General features: G+C 36.4%; 1 long non-coding RNA gene across 2 annotated transcripts in view; it reads right to left on the bottom strand.

Annotated features, from left to right (window-relative positions):
- Nucleotides 1-2692: 2692 nt before the first annotated feature.
- The window catches only part of LOC129035152 (uncharacterized), a 30148-nt gene continuing 14037 nt past the window's right edge, over nucleotides 2693-18803 (bottom strand). The window contains exons 3-4 of one of the 2 annotated variants that reach the window (XR_008502127.1): nucleotides 12687-12764; nucleotides 2693-3790 (exon numbers count right to left, since the gene is read on the bottom strand). This is a non-coding gene — a long non-coding RNA (uncharacterized LOC129035152). The remainder of the gene's footprint in view (nucleotides 3791-12686; nucleotides 12765-18803) is intronic. The other variant, XR_008502126.1, reaches the window with a different exon arrangement.

Genomic DNA, 18803 nt, shown 5'->3' with positions numbered 1-18803 from the left:
GGAAAACCTCACAATTCATAGGAAAATAGGTAGAATGTTCAGAAGGCTTTGCCTCAAAAGTGGAGAATTTAGTCCTAGACTAAATGCTGCTCTGGTCCCACCTAACATATCTTAAAAGCATGACCAAAATGGACCAGTTTCAAAGTAATTTAATCACAATCCAGAACAAAGCTCAAGATATGAACATAACTTGCAACTAACAAGGTAAAATTCACAATGTCTGTCTTCCTAACCAAAATTAGCAGGTATGCAAAAAAGCAGGAAAATAGGCTCACATTGAGGGAAAAGAAATCCGTCAATTAAAACAGACTCATATCTGACACAGATGTTAGAATTAGTAGACAAGGTCATTAAAAGCATTACTATAACTATATTCCCTAAGTTGAAAACATGCCTATAAAACAGATCCAAAACAAAATCTCATTTCAAAAATCCACATGTGAACTGCTAAAGATGAAACCTACAGTTCTGAGAGGAAAAAAACATGGAATGTGATAATAGCAGATTAGACATAGACAATAGCAGAAGAAAAGATCAGTTAACTTGAACACATAGCAATAGAGACTATTCAAAAGGAAACATTGGGAGAAAAAAGTATTTTTAAAATGAAAAGAGAATCAGTGAGCTGTCAAACAACTTTAAGTGACATAAATATGTGTAATTAGAGTCCCAGGAAAGGACGAGGAAAAGAAAACATATTTGAAGGAATAAAAGCTAATTTTTTTCAAATTTGATGAAAACCATAAATTCAGATTCAAAGAGATTCACAAACACCAACAAGAATAAACATGAAGAAAAGGCACATACAATAAAATGTTCAATACCAGTGATAAAGACAAAATCTCAAAAGCAGCCCAAACAAAAGAAGATATGTACAAAGATGGGGTACAAAGATAAGAATGACAGTAGATTTATCATCAGAAGCAATGCAAGTGAAAAGGCAGCAGAGCAAAAATTTTAAAGTACTGAAAGAAAAAAGAAACCTATCAACCTAGAATTCTATACCCAGTGAAAGTATCTTTCACAAACAATGATGGAATAAAAACTTTTCCAGGGATACAAAGCTGAAAGAATTAATAACCAGCAGATATATATTACATAAATACTATGTATAATACTTCCTTTATATTATATGTTAAAGGAAGTTCTTTAGGCAGAAGGAAAATGATAGCAAATGGAAATATTCATCCACAGGAAACCCTGAAGAACACTATAAATGTTCATTACAAGGGTAAATATACAAGATTTTTTCTTAGTATTTAAGTCATTTAAAAAGATAATTTATTATAATAATACTAGTAAACTATAACAATACTAAATAAAAACAACCTATTGTTGGGTTTATAACATATTTAGAGGCAAAATGTATGAAAACAAAGGCACAAAAGATGAGAAGGGAGAAACAGAATTATACAATTATAAAGTTCTTATACTCTATGTGAAGTATTGTAGTATCACTTGAAAGTAGACTATTACATTGAAGAGATAGACAACAAATGCTAAAGTCACAACTAAAAGAACATAAAGAGTTACAGTTCATAAGCCAACAATGGAGATAAAATGAAATCATCTTTAAAAAACCCAAACAAGGCAGAAAAAGGGGAACAAAGAATAGATAGGGTAAATAGAAAACAAACAAGAAGATGACATTTAAACCTAACAATATCAGTAGTCACATTAAAGCAAATGGTCTAAACATCCCAGTTGAAAGGTTATCAGATTAGATAAAAAACTAAGCTCATAAGAAAGTTAACATGGCTACATTAGTATCAAACAGGGTCGATTTCAGAGAAAAGACAATTACCAGGAATACAGAAGGTAATTTCATATTGATAAAGAAGTCATTTAATCAGAAAACACAAAATAATTGTAAATATAACTGTGCAAATCTAAAACTATAATCAGAGATTTTAATAGCCCTCTCTCTCTCTCAATAAATGATACCAGTAGACAGAAAATAAGTAAGAATGTAGATTTGAGCAACACAATTCAGCCAACTTGACATGTGTAGAATATTCCACCCAACAACAATAGAATACACTTTCAAGTGTACTTGATGTTTTACCAAGACAAACTATATTCTGGGTCATAAAACAAGTCCCAATAAGTTTAAAAGGATTCAAGTCATACAAAATATGTGCTCTGACCACAATGGAATTGGATAAGAAATCACTAACAGAAAGATATCTGGAAAATCTACAGAATCCCTCAAACTACCCACTACTAAATAATCAATGGGTCCAGATGAAATCAAATAGGAAATTTAAAAGTGTATAGGAAATTTAAAAGTGTTTTGAACTGACTGAAGACAAAAACACAACATACCAAAACTTGGGGGATGCCACATGTATGCGTTTCCTATTGCTGCTCTAAGACATTATCACAAATGTAGTGGCTTAAAACTACATGAGTTTATTATCATACATTTCTAGAAATTAGGAGTCTCGCTGGGTTAAAATCAAAGTGTGAAGTGGGCTGTGTCCCTTCCAGGGGCACAAGGTGAGAATCATTTCCTTGTCTTTTCCAGCTTCTACAGGCTGCCCACATGTCTCGTCTTGGGGCTCTCTTCCATCTTGAAAACCAGCAGTTGCATCACTCCAACCTCTGCTTCCCTCATCACATCTCCTCTGACTCTGACCCTTCTGCCTCCCAATGAGAAGAACTTTTGTGATTAAATTGGCATCACCTAGAGAATCCAGAATACTCTCCTCATTTCAAAATCCTCAACTTAATCATTTCTGCAAAATCCCTTTTGCCATGTAAGGTAATATATTCACAGCTTCTGGGAATTATAATATGGACACCTCTGGGTAGGGGCATTATTCTGCCTCCACACCACTAAGGTAAAATTTAGAGGTAAACAGCATGTAAAGGCCTCTATTATAAAAGAAGGAAAATCTCAAGTCAGTGACCTCCAGTTTTCATTCTAAGACACTAGAAAAAGAAAAGTAAATGAAACCCAAAGTAAGCAGAAAAAAGGAAATATAAAAACCACAGCAGAGATCAATGAAGTTGAAAAAAGCAAAATATAAGAGAAAATTAGTGAAACCCAAAGCTGATTTCCTAAGAAGATCAATAAAATTGATAAACCTCTAGCCAAACTGAGTAGGAAAAAAGAGAGCAAACACAAATTACCAATATTGGGGGTGACAGAAATAACATAACTAAGATTCCACAGATGGTGAAAAATAAGGAAATATATATGATCTCATGCAATAAATTTGACAACCTAGAGATGCAATATACACATTTCCTTAAAAGACAGAAGTAACCAAAGTTTACTAAAAAGGAAATAGATAATCTGAATAGCCATGACTTTATTTTAAAAATTAAATTTGTAGCTAGAAACCTTCCCACAAAGAAATCTCCAGGCTAAGGTGGCTTCACTGTAAATACTACCAAACACTTATGGAAGAAATAATACCAATTCTACAAAACTCTCCCAGAAAATCAAAGAGGAGGGAATACTTCACAAGTCTTTGATATAAGCATTACCATGAGACCAAAATCTTGACAAAGATATTTCAATAAAAATGTAGACCAGTATCCCTCATGAACATAGATACAAAAATTATAATACAAATTTCTGAAAAGTAAATCAAACAACATATATAAAGGATACTATATCATGGCCAAGTGAGATTTATCCTAGGCATGAAGATTAGTTTAATATTAAAAAATCAATGACAGTCCAGGCATGGTGGCTCATGCCTGTAATCCCAACACTTTGGGTGACCGAGGTGGGAGGATCTCTTGAGGCCAACCTGCACAATATAGGGAGATGTTGTCTCTACAAAAAAGAAAAAAATTCAATGACTACACAAATAAATGGTAAAGATGTGAGTAATGCGTATGTTAATTATCTTGATTTATCCATTTCACAAAGCATATATATTTTGAAACATCATTTGTATACCACAAATTTATACAATTTTAATTTGTCAATTAAAATAATTTAAAATTTTAAAATAAGATAAAAGATGAAAAATCAATTAATATTAATCATTATATTAACAGATTGAAAAAGAAAAAAATACATACTCATCTTAACAGACATTTTAAAAGATTTCACAAAATCCAAACATCCATTCAAGATAAAAATTCTTAGCAAACTAGGAATAGAAAGGAGCTTTCTCGACCTGATAAAAACTCTACAGCTAGCATTATACTTAATAATGAAACATGAGAATGCTTTTGCTTAAGATCATAAACAAGAAAAGCATACTTGTTAGCATAACTGCTTTAACTATTTGTATTAAACATTGTACTGGAGGTTCTAACCAGGTCACAAGTCAAGGCAGAAAATAAAAGGCATTCAGATAGGAAAGAAAGAAATAACACTTTTTTGCAGACAACATGATCATCTATGCAGAAAATCCCACGAAATCTTCAAAAATACTACTAAACTAACCAGTGAGTTGAGCAATGATTCAGGCCTGATACAAGGTCAATATTCAGAAAGCAACTGTATTGCTATATAGTAGCAATAAATAATCAGATATTGAAATCATAAAGCAACATAATTAACAATAGCATAAAAATATGAAATGGTGAAAAATCTGTTAAAAGATGTGCAAGCCCTGTACACTGAAAACTACAAAACATTTCTGAGGGAAATTAAAGATCTAAATAAATGGAGAGGTACACACTGTTCAAGGGCCCAAACAATCAATATTGTTAAGATGTCAATTCTTTAAAAATTCATCTGCAGATTCCAGGCAATCTCAAACAAAATATCAACATTTTTCGTAGAAATTAACAAGTCAATTTTAAAATTCATATTGAAATGCAAAGACCAAAAACAATGTCAAAAAAGGGCAAAGATGACTTATGTGATTTCAGGACTTATTATAAAGCTGCATTAATCAAGACAGTGTAATATTTGCATTGCAATGATGAATAAATCAATGGAACACAAAAAAGAATCCATGGTCAACTGATTTTGCCCAAAGATGTAAAGGCAATTTAGTAGAGAAAGGATTTTTTTTTTCTAAAAATACTGCTAGAACAATTGAATATCCACATGAAAAAAAAAGAACTTTTATCCATACCTTGCACTTTATGCAAAAATTAATAAAAATGGACCATAGACCCAAATGTAAAAGCTAAAACTATTTCCAGAAGAAAACACAGGATAAAGTCTTTGTGATTTTGAGTTAGGCAATGATTTTTTAATTACAACACTAAAAGCATGATCTACGAAAGAAAGAACTAATAAATTGAACCTCTTATCAAAATTTAAAACTTTATTTTTAAAAGTCACTAGAGGAAATAAATAGTGTATACATCTGTCCAAACTTTTCAAACTGTACACTTTAAATATGTATAGTTTACTGCATGTCAGTTATACCTCAGTAATGCTGGGGAGTTTTTTGTTTGTTTGTTTTTTGAGACAAGGTCTCTCTCAGTCACTGAGGCTGAAGTGCAGTGGCACAATCAGAGCTCACTGCAGCCTCGACCTCCCAGGTCCAAACAGTTCTCCTGACTCAGCCTCCCAAGTAGCTGGGACCAATGGTGTGAGCCCCCACGCTAAGATAATGTTTTACTTCTATTTTTGTAGAGACAGAGTCTCCCTATGTTGTCCAGGCTAGTCTTGAACTCCTGGCCTCAAGAAATCCTCCTGCCTCAGCCTCCCAAAGTGTTGGGATTGCAGGTGTAAGCCACCACACCCAGCCAATAATACTGTTTTTAAAAAAGACAATCATGAAAAAATATTACATGCACTAACCTAAAATCATCCCTCCAATAATATAACCATTCAGTGGAATTCATTAACTTAAAGCACAATGAATATTTTCTTGGCATATTTTTTTCTTATAATGAAGGAAATGTAAAGTACAGAATAATGAATTAACAAATTTATATCTAAAGACATTTAAAATTAATCCTTGACGATGGACTAATAAAACATCTAGATTAAAACCACTTTAGAAATATTTATTTCTTTTAAGCAAAGGAAGAATTTATAATCCAATTCTATTTCAAGAATTTATGTCTATGTATACCATCAATTATTTTATTTTAAAAATATTTTTAATTTTTTTAACTAGTTTTTTAATATTAGTTTATAAAATATCATAACTGTTTAAAGTAATCACTTAAAATGATTTTCAAAAGATATATCTAAAAAAGATAGCGTTTAGCCTTTTTTTTCATCCAGGCACACCGGAGAGGACACTTCCTGTCAACAGGCGCTCCCCTAAACCAGTGGTTGCCCAGGAGGGAAGGAAATGCCAACAGGGGCATTATCAGAATGTTCACGGGTGGGAAGAAGCTAGTATAGAGTACACTTCCCGAATCTTCCCTGTCCCCACAATTTTAATGGGGCATAAGAGAGCCAGAATGGACTACCGAGGATCCTTAATTTAAGGAAATATTAAAGCAGGTGTGGTGGTAAGCACTTGAAGTCCAAGCCACTCAAGAAGCTAAGGCCAGAGGAGTGCTTTCAGGCCAGCCTGGGCAACATACCCAGACCCCAGTCTCTTTTTTGAAAAAAAAAATTAATTTAATTTTAGGTTCCGAGATACAAGTGCAGGACATGCAGGTTTGTTACATAGGTAAACATGGGCCATGGTGGTTTGCTACACCTATCAACCTAACACTTAGGTATTTAAGCCCAGCATGCATTAGCTATTTTTCCCGATGCTCTGCCCCACCCCAAAACAGGTCCCAGTGTGTGTTGTTCCCCTCCCTGTGTCCATGTATTCTCACTGTTCACCTCCCACTTATAAGTGAGAACATCCAGTGTTTGATTTCCTGTTTCTGCATTAGTTTGCTGAAGATAATGGCTTCCAGCTCCATCCATGTCCCTGCAAAGGGCATGATCTCATTCCTTTTTATGGATGCATAGTATTCCATGGTGTATATGTACCACATTTTCTTTATCAAGCCTATCATTGATGGGCATTTGAGTTGATTCCATGTCTTTGCTATTGTGAATAGTGCTGCAATGAACATAGGCATGCATGTATCTTTATAATAGAATGATTTATATTCCTTTGGGTATATACCCAGTAATGGGATTCCTGGGTCAAATGGTATTTCTGGTCCTAGGTCTTTGAGGAATCACCACACTGTCTTCCACAATGGTTGAACTAATTTACATTCCCACCAACAGTGTAAAAGCATTTCTATTTCTCCACAGCCTTGCCAGCATCTATTGTTTCTTGACTTTTTAATAATTGCCATTCTGACTGGCATGAGATGGTATCTCATTGTGGTTTTGATTTGCATTTCTCTAATGATCAGTGATGTTGCGCTTTTTTTCACATTTGTTGGCCACATAAATGTCTTCTTTTGAAAAGTGTCTGTTCATGTCCTTTGCCCACTTTTTAATGGTTTTTTTTTCTTGTAAATTTGTTTAAGTACTTTGTAGACTCTTAATATTAGACCTTTGTCAGACGGATAGATTGCAAAAAATTTCTCCCATTCTATAGGTTGTTTGTTCACTCAGATGATAGTTTCTTTTGCTGTGCAGAAGTTCTTCAGTTTTAATTAGACCCCACTTGTCAATTTTTGCTTTTGTTGCAATTGTTTTTGACGTTTTTTTCATGAAATCTTTGCCTGTGCCTATGTCCTAAATGGTATTGCCTAGATTTTCTTCTAGGGTTTTTATAGTTTTGGGTTTTACATTTAAGCCTTTAATCTATTTTGAGTTAATTTTTGTATAAGGTGTAAGGAAGGGGTCCAGTTTCAATTTTCTGCATTTGGCTAGCCAGTTCTCCCAGAACCATTTATTACTAGGGAATCCTTTCCCTATTGCTTGTTTTCATAAGGTTTGTCAAAGATCAGATGGTCATAGATGTGTGGTCTTATTTCTGAGGTCTCTATTCTGTTCCATTGGTCTATGTGTCTTTTCTTGTACCAGTACCATGCTGTTTTAGTTACTGTAGCCTTGTAGTATAGTTTGAAGGCAGGTACCATGAAGTGTCCAGCTTTGTTCTTTTTGCTTAGGATTGTCTTGGCTATACAGGTTCTTTTTTGGTTCCATATAAATTTGAAAGTAGATTTTTCTAATTCTGTGAAGAATGTCAATGGTAGTTTAATGGAAATAGCATTTAATCTATAAATTACTTTAGGCAGTATGGCCATTTTCATGATATTGATTCTTTCCAACCATGAGCATGGAATGTTTATATCTTCTCTGATTTCCTCAAGCAGTGGTTTGTAGTTCCCCTTGAGAAGGTCCTTCATGTTCCTTGTTAACTGTATTCATAGGTATTTTATTCTCTTTGTAGCAATTGTGAATGGGAGTTCATTCATGATTTGGCTCTCTGCTTGTCTATTGTTGGCATATAGGAATGCCTGTAATTTTTGCAAATTCATTTTGTATCCTGAGACTTTGTTGAAGTTGCTTATCAGCTTAAGAAGCTTTTGGGCTGAGATGATGGGGTTTTCTAAATATAGGATCATGTCATCTGCAAACAGAGACAGTTTAACTTCCCCTCTTCCTATTTGAATATTCTTTATTTCTTTCTCTTACCTGATTGCCCTGGCCAGAACTTATACCTATGTTGAATAGAAGTGGCAAGAAAGGGCATCCTTGCCTTGTGCCAGTTTTCAAGGGGAATGCTTCAAGCTTTTGTTCATTCAGTATGATATTGGCTGTGGGTTTGTCACAGATGACTCTTATTATCTTGAGTCATGTTCCATCAATACCTAAGGTATGTTCCATCAATACCTAGTTTATTTAGAGTTTTTAACATGAATGGATGTTGAATTTTTTCAAAGGCCTTTTCTGCGTCTATTGAGATATGGTTTTTGTCTTTAGTTCTGTTTATGTGATGAATCATGCTTCCTGATTTGCATATGTTGAACCAGCCTTGCATCCCAGGGATGAAACTGACTTGATCGTGGTGGATAAGCTTTTTGATATGCTGCTGGATTCAGTTTGCCACTATTTTATTGGGGATTTTTGCATTGATGTTCATCAGGAATATTGTCCTGAAGTTTTCTTTTTTTGTTGATCTCTGCCAGGTTTTGGTATCTGGATGATGCTGGTTTCATAAAATGAGTTATGGAGGAGTCCCTCCTTTTCAATTTCTTGGAATAGTTTCAGAGGAAATGGTACCAGCTCCTCTTTGTACCTCTGGTAGAATTCAGCTGTAAATCCATCTGGTCCTGGGCTTTTTTTTGGTTGGTAGACTATTTATTACTGCCTCAATTTCAGAACTTGTTATAGGTCTATTCAGGGACTCAACTTCTTCCTGGTTCAATCTTGGGAGGGTGCGTGTATCCAAGAATTTATCCATTTCTTCTGGATTTTCTAGTTTATCTGCACAGAGATGTTTATAGTATTCTCTGATGGTTGTCTAGTTTTCAGGGGTCAGCGGTGATATCCTATTTATCAATTTTTATTGTGTCTAGTTGATTCTTTTCCCTTTTCTTCTTTATTAGTGCAGCTAGTGGTTTATTTTATTTATTTATTTATTTTTCAAAAAACCAGCTGATTTTTTTTGAAAGGTTTTTCATGTCTCTGTCTCCTTCAGTTCAGCTCTGATCTTGGTTATTTCTTGTCTCCTGCTGTCTTTGGGGTCTGTTTGCTCTTGGTTCTCTAGTTTTTTTAGTTATGATGTTAGAATATCCATTTAAGATCTTTCTAGTTTTTTGATGTGGGCACTTAGTGCTATAAATTTCCCTCTTAACACTGCGTTAGCTGCCTCCCAGAGATTCTGGTATGTTGTCTCTTTGTTCTCATTGGTTTCAAAGAACTTTTGATTTCTGCCTTAATTTCATTATTTACCCAGGAGTCATTCAGGAGCAGATTGTTGAATTTCCATGTAGTTGTGTGGTTCTGAGTGAGTTTCTTAATCTTGAGTTCCAATTTGTGCTGTGGTCTGAGAGACCGTTATGACTTCAGGTCTTTTGCATTTGCTAAGGAGTGTTTTACTTCCAATTATGTGATTGATTTTAGGGTAAGTGCCATGTGACAATGAGAAGAATGTATATTCTGTTGTTTTGGGGTGGAGAGTTCTGTAGATGTCTATCAGGTCCACTTGATCCAGTTAATTTTCTGTCTCGTTGATCCATCTAATATTGACAATGGAGTGTTAAAGTCTCCCACTATTATTGTGTGAGAGTCTGAGTCTCTTTGTAGATCTCTAAGAACTAGCTTTATGAATCTGGGTGCTCCTGTATTGGGTGCATATATATTTAGAATAGTTAGTACTTCTTGTTGAATTGAATCTTTACTATCACATAATGCCCTTGTCTTTTTTATCTCTGTTGGTTTAAAGTCTGTTTTGTCAGAAACTAGGATTGCAACTCCTGCTTTTTTCTCTTTTCTATTTGCTTGGTAAATTTTCCTCCATCCCTTATTTTGAGCCTATGTGTGTCTTTGCACTAAGATTGGTCCTTTGAATACAGCGCACGGATGAGTCTTGACTCTTTATCTAGATTGCTATTCTGTGTCTTTTAATTGGGGCATTTAGCCCATTTACATTTAAGGTTAATATTTTTATGTGTTAATTTGATCCTGTCATCATGATGCTAGCTGGTTACTTTGCAGACTTGTTAATGTAGTTGTTTCATAGCGTCATTGGCCTTTGTACTTCGGTGTGTTTTTGTAGTGGCTGGTAGTGGTTTTTCCTTTCCAAATTTATTGCTTCCTTCAGGAGCTCTTGCCAGGCAGGCCTGGTGGTGATAAATTCCCTCAGCATTTGTTTGTCTGAAAAGGATTCTATTTCTGCTTTGCTTATAAAGCTTAGTTTGGCCAGATATGAAATTCTGGATTGGAAATTCTTTCCTTTAAGAATATTGAATATTGGCCCCCAACCTCTTCTGGCTTGTAGGGTTTCTGCTGAGAGTTCTGCTGTTAGTCTGATGGGTTCCCCTTTGTAGGTGACCTGGCCTTTCTCTCTGGCTGCCCTTAACATTTTTTCCTTCATTTCAACCTTAGAGAATCTGATGATTATGTGTCTTGGGGTTAATGTTCTCATGGAGTATCTTACTGGGGTTCTCTGGATTTCCTGAATTTGCATATTGGCTTGTCTTGTTAGGTTGGGGAAGTTCTCCAAGATGATATCCTGAAGTATGTTTTCCAACTTGATTTCATTCTCCCTGCCAACTTGGTTTCATTCTCCCCATCTCCTTCACATACCCCAATCAGTCACAGTTTGGTCTTTTTACATAATTCCATAGTTCTCAGAGATTTTGTTTGTTCCTTTTCATTCTTTTTACTCTAGTCTTGTCTGACTGTCTTATTTCAGCAAGATAGCCTTCAAGCTTTGAAATTCCTTCCTCTGCTTGGTCTATTCAGCTAGTGATACTTGTGGTTGCATTGTGAAGTCCTTGAGTTGTATTTTTCAGATCCACTTATGTTCCTCTCCAAACTGGTTATTCTGGTTAACAGTTCCTGTAATGTTTTATCATCATTCTTAGCTTCTTTGCATTGGGTTAGAACATGCTCCTTTAGCTCAGCAAACTTCATTATTACCCACCTCCTGAAGCCTACTTCTGCCAATTCAACCGTCTCAGCCTCCTCCCAGTTCTGTGCCCTTGCTGAGAGGTGTCGTGATCATTCAGAGAAGAAGAGGTACTCTGGCTTTTTGAGTTTTCAGAGTCTTTTCATTGATTCTTTCTCCTCTTCATGAGTTTATCTAGCTTTGATCTTTGAGGCTGCTGACCTTTGGATGGGGTTTTTGTGGGGACTATTTTTGACCCTGTTGCTTTTGTTGCTTTCTGTTTGTTTTTCTTTTAACAGTCAAGTCCCTCTTCCATAGGGCTACTGCAGTTTGCTGGGGGTCCACTCCAGACCCTATTCACCTGGGTCCTTCTCACACATGGAGGTGTCATCCAAGAAGGCTGGAGAATAGCAAAGATGGTTGCTGCTCCTTCCTCTGGGAGCTGTGTCCCAGAAGGGCAACAACCTGATGCCAGCAGGAACGCTCCTGTATAAAGTGTCCGGTGACCCTGTTGGAGGGTCTCACCCAGTCAGGAGTCATGGGATTAGGGACCAACTTAATGAAGCACTCTGGCTGCCCCTTGGCAGAGGGAGTGCACTATACTGGGGGGAATCCCACTTGTCCATATTGCCTGGATTCCTCAGAGCAAGCAGGAAGAAAGACTAAGTCTGCTGATCTGCAGAGATCACAGCCACCCCTCCCCATAGGCACTCCATCCCAGAAAGATCAGAGTTCTGTCAGGAAACCCCTGGCTAGAGTTGCTGAAATTCCCACAAGGAGGCCCTACCCATTGAGCAGGGATGGGTTAGGGTCTAGCCTAAAGAGGCAATCTGGCCACAATCTGCCACAACCACTGTGTTATGGGGAATTCCTCCTGGGTCCAAACTGCCCAGTCTCCCCAATTTTCTTAGGCATCAGTGATGATGGTTTCCCCTCCCCCTGAGAACTGGGTAGCCCTAAACCGTCTCTAGCTGAGCAGCCATAGGGAATCTGCACAGCTCTGTGCTTGGGACCCAAGGCCCTGGTGGCATGGGCTCATGAGGGGATCTCCTGACCTGTGGTTTGCACAGATCATTGGAATAAGTATGGTTTCCAAGGTGGGGTAGCAGAATCACTCACCGCCTCCCTTGGCTGGGGGTGGGAGCTTCCCTTGCCCCATGTGGCTACCAGGTGGACCATTGCTCTACCCTCCTTTTTCTCACTCTCTGTGGGTCATGCCAACCACCTAGTCAGTCCCAGTGAGAGAACCTGGATACCTCAGTTGCCAGTGCAGGATTCACTCACCTTTTTCTTTCTTCTTGGTGGGAGTCTCCAACTGCAACTGCTTCTGGTCAGCCATCTTGGTCCCTCCCTCTCCCTCATCTTTTAAAAAAACAAACATATGAACCTGAAATTTCAGTTAGACACTAGGTCAGAAAGTAAACCTAACTCTGTAAATTAGTTATTTCATCCTCATATGTACATAAATTTGCACATATACATACACACTATGTTCAGTAATGTGAGTTCAGTTTTCAAAAAAGCAAATCACTTGTCAGGTTCTGTAGTTATAAAAACATATGTAATACTTGAGTATTATAAAAATCCTGCCTTGTGGTTATATTTTTATGTAATCTAATTTTTTAAATGTCAAATGAAACCTACTTTTCCAGTTATAACTCACTAAAAATAGATCAGAGAAGAAACTGCTCATTAACATGTCACAAATAAATAGAAATGTACTAGTGCCACCCTGAAAAACTTCACACCTAATAAAATTTTACACAAATAAAAAAGCTATTGTGTTTTTTTTAATGCAGACAGTTAAAACCAATATTGGTTTAACCAAAAATTCGATTTTTTAATTTGTAAATATTTTTCTGGATCCCTTATTATATTGGGACTTCCCTGCAAGAAAATTGGATGTCTTTTATGTTTAGGAGTCCCAAAAATTGTGCATTTCACGTACTTCATAAATGTTTAGTGAATGTGCTTATGATGCATTAATACTTAAATGTAAAGCTATCTTACGAAATCATCAAGAATAGATACAAAAGTATAGCTGGATGTTTATTCACTGTAACTTATTTAAAATACCCAAAAAAAAATGGAACCAACATATGTATCCAATAACAAGTCAGTTAGATCATTTGTACAATACACTGGTATAATATACTGTCATTAAATATGGTATTGTGAAAATTATTTAATGATATTTTTGAAAATACATTATTACATAAAAATCAGATTATTACAAAATATGTACAGTATAATCTCATTCTTGTTTGAGATATATATGTTAAACTCCATTTTTATAATCTGTATTGTTGTGGTCTCCACAAGAAGACATGATACACTCCCTTCACCCCTAAACACCTGAATTGGAGTCACATATAGAGACTGATGATAATGCTACATACACACCAAGAGGATATGCAAACATTTACTACTTGCATAATCAGGCTTTCTGGGGAGAGCGAGAAAGGCTCCCAAGCAGATTCACAAATGATTTGAGAGAGTAGAAAAGAAGATCAGCTTAGATTTTATTGCAATGAAGAGATAAAGCTGGGGTGAAGGCTCCCACATGTTGGCCAAGGTTTGTGTGTTGTGTCCTTCTCATTGGAGCCAGAGGAAGAAGCAACAGGTCTTTTTTACTTGCTTGCCCAAATGTAGGGGAGCAGGGGAAGGGGGCGTGGTGGGGCTTGAAAGCTGCCAGCAGTCAAACATCAAAAATGGAGTCTGACTTTTTATTATACATATATAATAATGGATTATACATAAAATATATGTAAATAAGTCTAAATATAGATGGCTGAAACAATATATACCAAAATATTGACTGTAGCTATGTGTAGTTGGATCATTATTGCATTTATTTTTTTCTTATTAACCATATTTTTAAATGAACTTTTTGTTTTATAAAATAAAACAAACCATGAAAATTAGATTAAAACTCAGAAATTGAGAAAACAGGTCTTATCTGTTTTTATCAAAAACATTTAAAATCTTAAGAAAATAAAGATACATAGTGCTGGTAAAGGAATGGTTAAACAAACAAAATAATACTTCTAGCGAGTAAGTATAAATTGGTACAAGCCTTCTGCAAAGTAATTTGGTAATACATTATAAGGACCTCAGAAATGTAAAATGTCCATAACCTTTAACACACTAATTTGATTTCTAGAACCAACCTAAGAAAATCATTGTATACACTGATAAACAAATATATTCACTTGTTCAACAAAGTTTCTTAAGAGCTTACCATGTGCTCAGGCCGTGAAGATACAGCAGTGAACAATAGACAGCTCCTGTCTGCATGCAGCTTTTGGTACAGAAGGGCCATAGAGATACAGCATTGAGTGTGCACTGGTTACATGCATGGGTCTAAACCCTGGCAGACCTGGGTTCCCAGACTCCTCTATCTCTTAGGGCTTCCACACATGCTCGTATAAACGGTGTGGTTCACAAACAACATTTGCAGCAGCCCTCCATGGATTCACTTGAGGATTATATGAGGTGCTTAATGGTGTTCAACACAGAAACCATTCCAAACGTTCTAAAGTCAGTTAATTCTGACCACTTAGCAGAAGTCATTTTCCTATGTCTTATAATTGTTATAAACATAATAATTAATGATAACATAGACCAGTTTGCTTAACTTTTTCCTTATTGTTAGACATTTTAACATAAGCAAGAAATGAATAATGAAACCCTTTCCTTAAAAAAAGGAAATGTATGCAGGCTTGTCTCATTTTAAACATGCTGCAAATAAAAATTCAGATGTATACAAATAACAAAGGGCAAATGACAAATGAATTTTCTTTAAAGTAGCTGCTCTTTTCCATACTATTTTATTGTAAAAATAGTTTCTTGTTATAAAAGTGGTACTTGGTCATCAAAGAAAATGTGAAAATTTAAAAAAGGAGAGAAGGCCAGGCGCGGTGGCTCACACTTGTAATCCCTGCACCTTGGGTGGCTGAGGCAGGTGGATCATCTGAGTCAGGAGTTTGAGACCAGCCTGGCCAACATGGTGAAACCCTTTCTCTCCTAAAAGTACACAAAATTAGCTGGGTGTGGCGGCACATGCCTGTAATCCCAGCTGCTTGGGAGGCAGGGGCAGGAGAATCTCTTGAACCCAGGAGGTGGAAGTTGCAGTGAGCCAAGATCATGCCACTGCACTCCAGCCTGGGTGACAGAATGAGACTCTGTCTCAAAAATAAAATTAAATAAATAAATAAAGGAGAGAAGAAGAAATTACTCATAGCAGCTGGTATAAATTACTCATACCACCTTTTGTAAATTCTTTCCTGATTCTTCCCTATGCATAGGATTTTGACATCTTTATGTTTTCGGCATATATTAAATCAGACTACTGGTATACTTTTATCATCATGCACTCATTATTTACCTGAAATTAAATAATATGCCTTTTGTATGTCTTATAACTGTTATAAACACAATAATTAATGATGACATGTTACTCAGTAGAGCAAAGAGTTTGCTTAGTCATTTCCTAACTTAGAGATTTTAAAGTGTGTATGGGTTTATGTCTCTTTAATATTACTTTATTAAATGTAATGAGACTGGCATTGTGTATAAGACTGAGACCTACTTTTCTCTAACTTTTTATATTCCCTCTATTATGAAATCTTGCCAGTTCTACCTCCTAAAAATTTCTTCAATCAATACACTACTCACAGTTCTTCCTCATGCCCAAGCCACTAGTTCTCAATTGCCTTTCATCAGTAAACTCCTTATTTCCATCTCTTGCCTCTAAACCACTTTGTAGCCAGAACGATATCTTCAGAGCTCACATCTGATCATATAACTTATCTGCTTTTACTTTTCTTTAGTTGTTTTTTATTCGTGTTCAAAGTAAAGTACAAAATCAGAACCATGACCTTCAGAGTCCTCTCCCCTCTGGCTCCCGCCTATCTCTCCAGGCACATCACCCTCCTTTCTCTGCATGTCACCATTCTGGACTTCTCAGTTCCTGCATCCCTCCAGCATATCCCTCCAGGGCTTAAAGTGTGCAGTGTAGTCTTTTCTACTTGAAACCTTTTATTTTTTCCAGAGAAAATTATATTCACCCTAAAGGTCTCAATTTCAACATCACTTCTGCTGAAAGACCATCCTCATCCCCTTCAGAACATGTTAGGACCCCCAGTTATAAATTTTCTAAGCTCCCTGAACATTTTCATGCAGGGACATTTCATGTCCCTTTTCATGCAGGACAGGGAAGCCCCAACACTGGGACTTAGCCCAGGAGGGTTCTTAGCTTCACCCAGGAAAGAATTCAAGGGCAAGCCAATGGTGTTAGCAATCTTTTATTGAACAGTTGTAGAGCAGGGCTAACACATAGGCAGTGTGCCCAGAGTCAGCAATGTATGGGCTCTTGTCGGCTGTATTTATATTCATGTAAATCCAATGTCAATTACATGCAAATTAAGGAGTGGGTCAATATAAATTGAGGAATGGGTAAATTAGAACTTTCTAGAAAGGGGCAGTAACTTCTGAGTCATTGCCACAGAAATGAGTGGTCACTTTCTAGTCACTGTCATGGCACTGGTGGGAGTATCTTATGCCAATAAGCAATGAGGGCAGCTAGGGATGGCTTTTGTTGCCATCTGCTGGCTCCTGCTAGTTTTTCACTTTATCCTGTCTGGATCAGATCCTGTTTTGGTCAGCAGGATTGTGACCAGAAAACAAGTCCTGCCAGTCTCCTACCTCACTTTCATAACATTCATCAATTCTCTAGTAACAATAAGCATGTTGTTAGGGCCTTAGAAACATAATGAAAAGTGAAGCCTGGTGGTTTAAAGTGTAGGCTCTGGACCCTAGGCAACCCACTTGACTTTTCTATCCCCAAGTTTCTTCATCTTTCTTTTCTTTTTTTTTTTAGCTCTCTACAAAAGGATGGAAATTGCTTCATCTTTAAAGTAGGACACTGACAGTTATCTGTTTCATAGGGTTGTTATAAACACATAGAATAATCTCTTCTTGTTCTTGCAAAGCGATTTACCATATTTGGAAGGTACCAGTAGTCTATGCCTAGTAAAGAATGATGCTCCCTATCAAGCCAAAGTTAAGAATAAACTATCAATATATTTCCTGAAAAGACATGAGGTTTGTAATCTCTCTTATAATCATGAGGCATGTGTCCAGGGATTCCTGAAGCAGGCATGTTTTCCCAGGCTAAGTGCCAAAGCACTAGAGAGGGCCTTTTTATAAAGGGTGATCTCTGTATCACCTCAAAAAGGAGGGTGCTTGGCTAGAGTTATGGAAAACAGATAAAAGCCTGTGAAAATTTCTAAGCCACCATAGCATCAGCTGATGCTGCTTGGGTACAGCCATTCATAAAAACTGCATATCACCTCATCAAGCCATTATAGCTGCCGAGGACATTTTCTGCTACTCCACATTGACTGACTGCTGTGGATTGCCTGTCCATAGCAATCAAAGTCAAAAAGCAAGTTCCCTACCAAAAATTAAAGCTGAAACTTCTCCATCCTTAAATCACCAATGTGGAATTTTAAAGAGTGTTATTATTTTGACAAGTATATTTTATGTTATCTTCAGTTACTATCACAACAGGAAATAGAATTTCAGCTATTAAATTCTACATTCCCAGGCAGGTTCCTACTTCTCCTCTCTGTTCAAGGTGTTTCTGTTTCCACATTTGCTTTTTATGAGCAAATTAAAATCTCTGAGGGGTATTTTCCTTTCCATAAGGCAAAAACGGGTCCATGTTGTAATTCCACTGGATAAGATTTAGCATTTTTGTCGTCACATTGTGATCATGAAAGCAGAAGTCTGCCACATGCTAACAAACATCATATTTAAAATAAACCAACAAGCAGTTATGGCAGTGAAATCACTCATCCAGTTACTACGTCAGTAGTGTAAAAACAAGAACCTCTTTTTAGAAGAAGGATAAAGATAAACTCAAAATACACTATCTACACAGCAATAGAACAACTCTACAACATTATCTCCAGAACAATTTTCACAAATCTAAACCTTCTGCATAGACAGCACATTTAGCAGGCCCCTGTGAGGGAGGACAATGGCTTTAGAAAGATAAATTATTAGCAGAATTCTTGTGTCTACATGCAAACAAATTAGCATTTTGTGCACCTGACAGCTCATACCAATATTGCAAATATCCATGGCCAGCAAGAACTGTGTTTGGATTTCACAGGTGGGATTTTCCACCTCTTGCATTTCACTGGGAGCTAAAGACGGTGCTAAAGAAACAGCTCCAAGGAAAATATGACACTTGCCTTCAACATTTAGCTTTTCAAACTGAAGTGTTAATAAAAGTATTTATTAACTTCATTTCCCTTTCTGTTGTGACACGTAGAATGTATCACTTGCAGCAAAATCCATCAGTTGGAACCAAATGATGGTAAGATGAGAAAG

This window comes from Pongo pygmaeus, chromosome 3, assembly GCF_028885625.2.
Source record: "Pongo pygmaeus isolate AG05252 chromosome 3, NHGRI_mPonPyg2-v2.0_pri, whole genome shotgun sequence".
Classification (NCBI taxonomy): Eukaryota; Metazoa; Chordata; class Mammalia; order Primates; family Hominidae; genus Pongo; species Pongo pygmaeus.
Note: the sequence above shows the minus strand (reverse complement) of the source record. Positions and strands in the feature narration are given on the sequence as shown.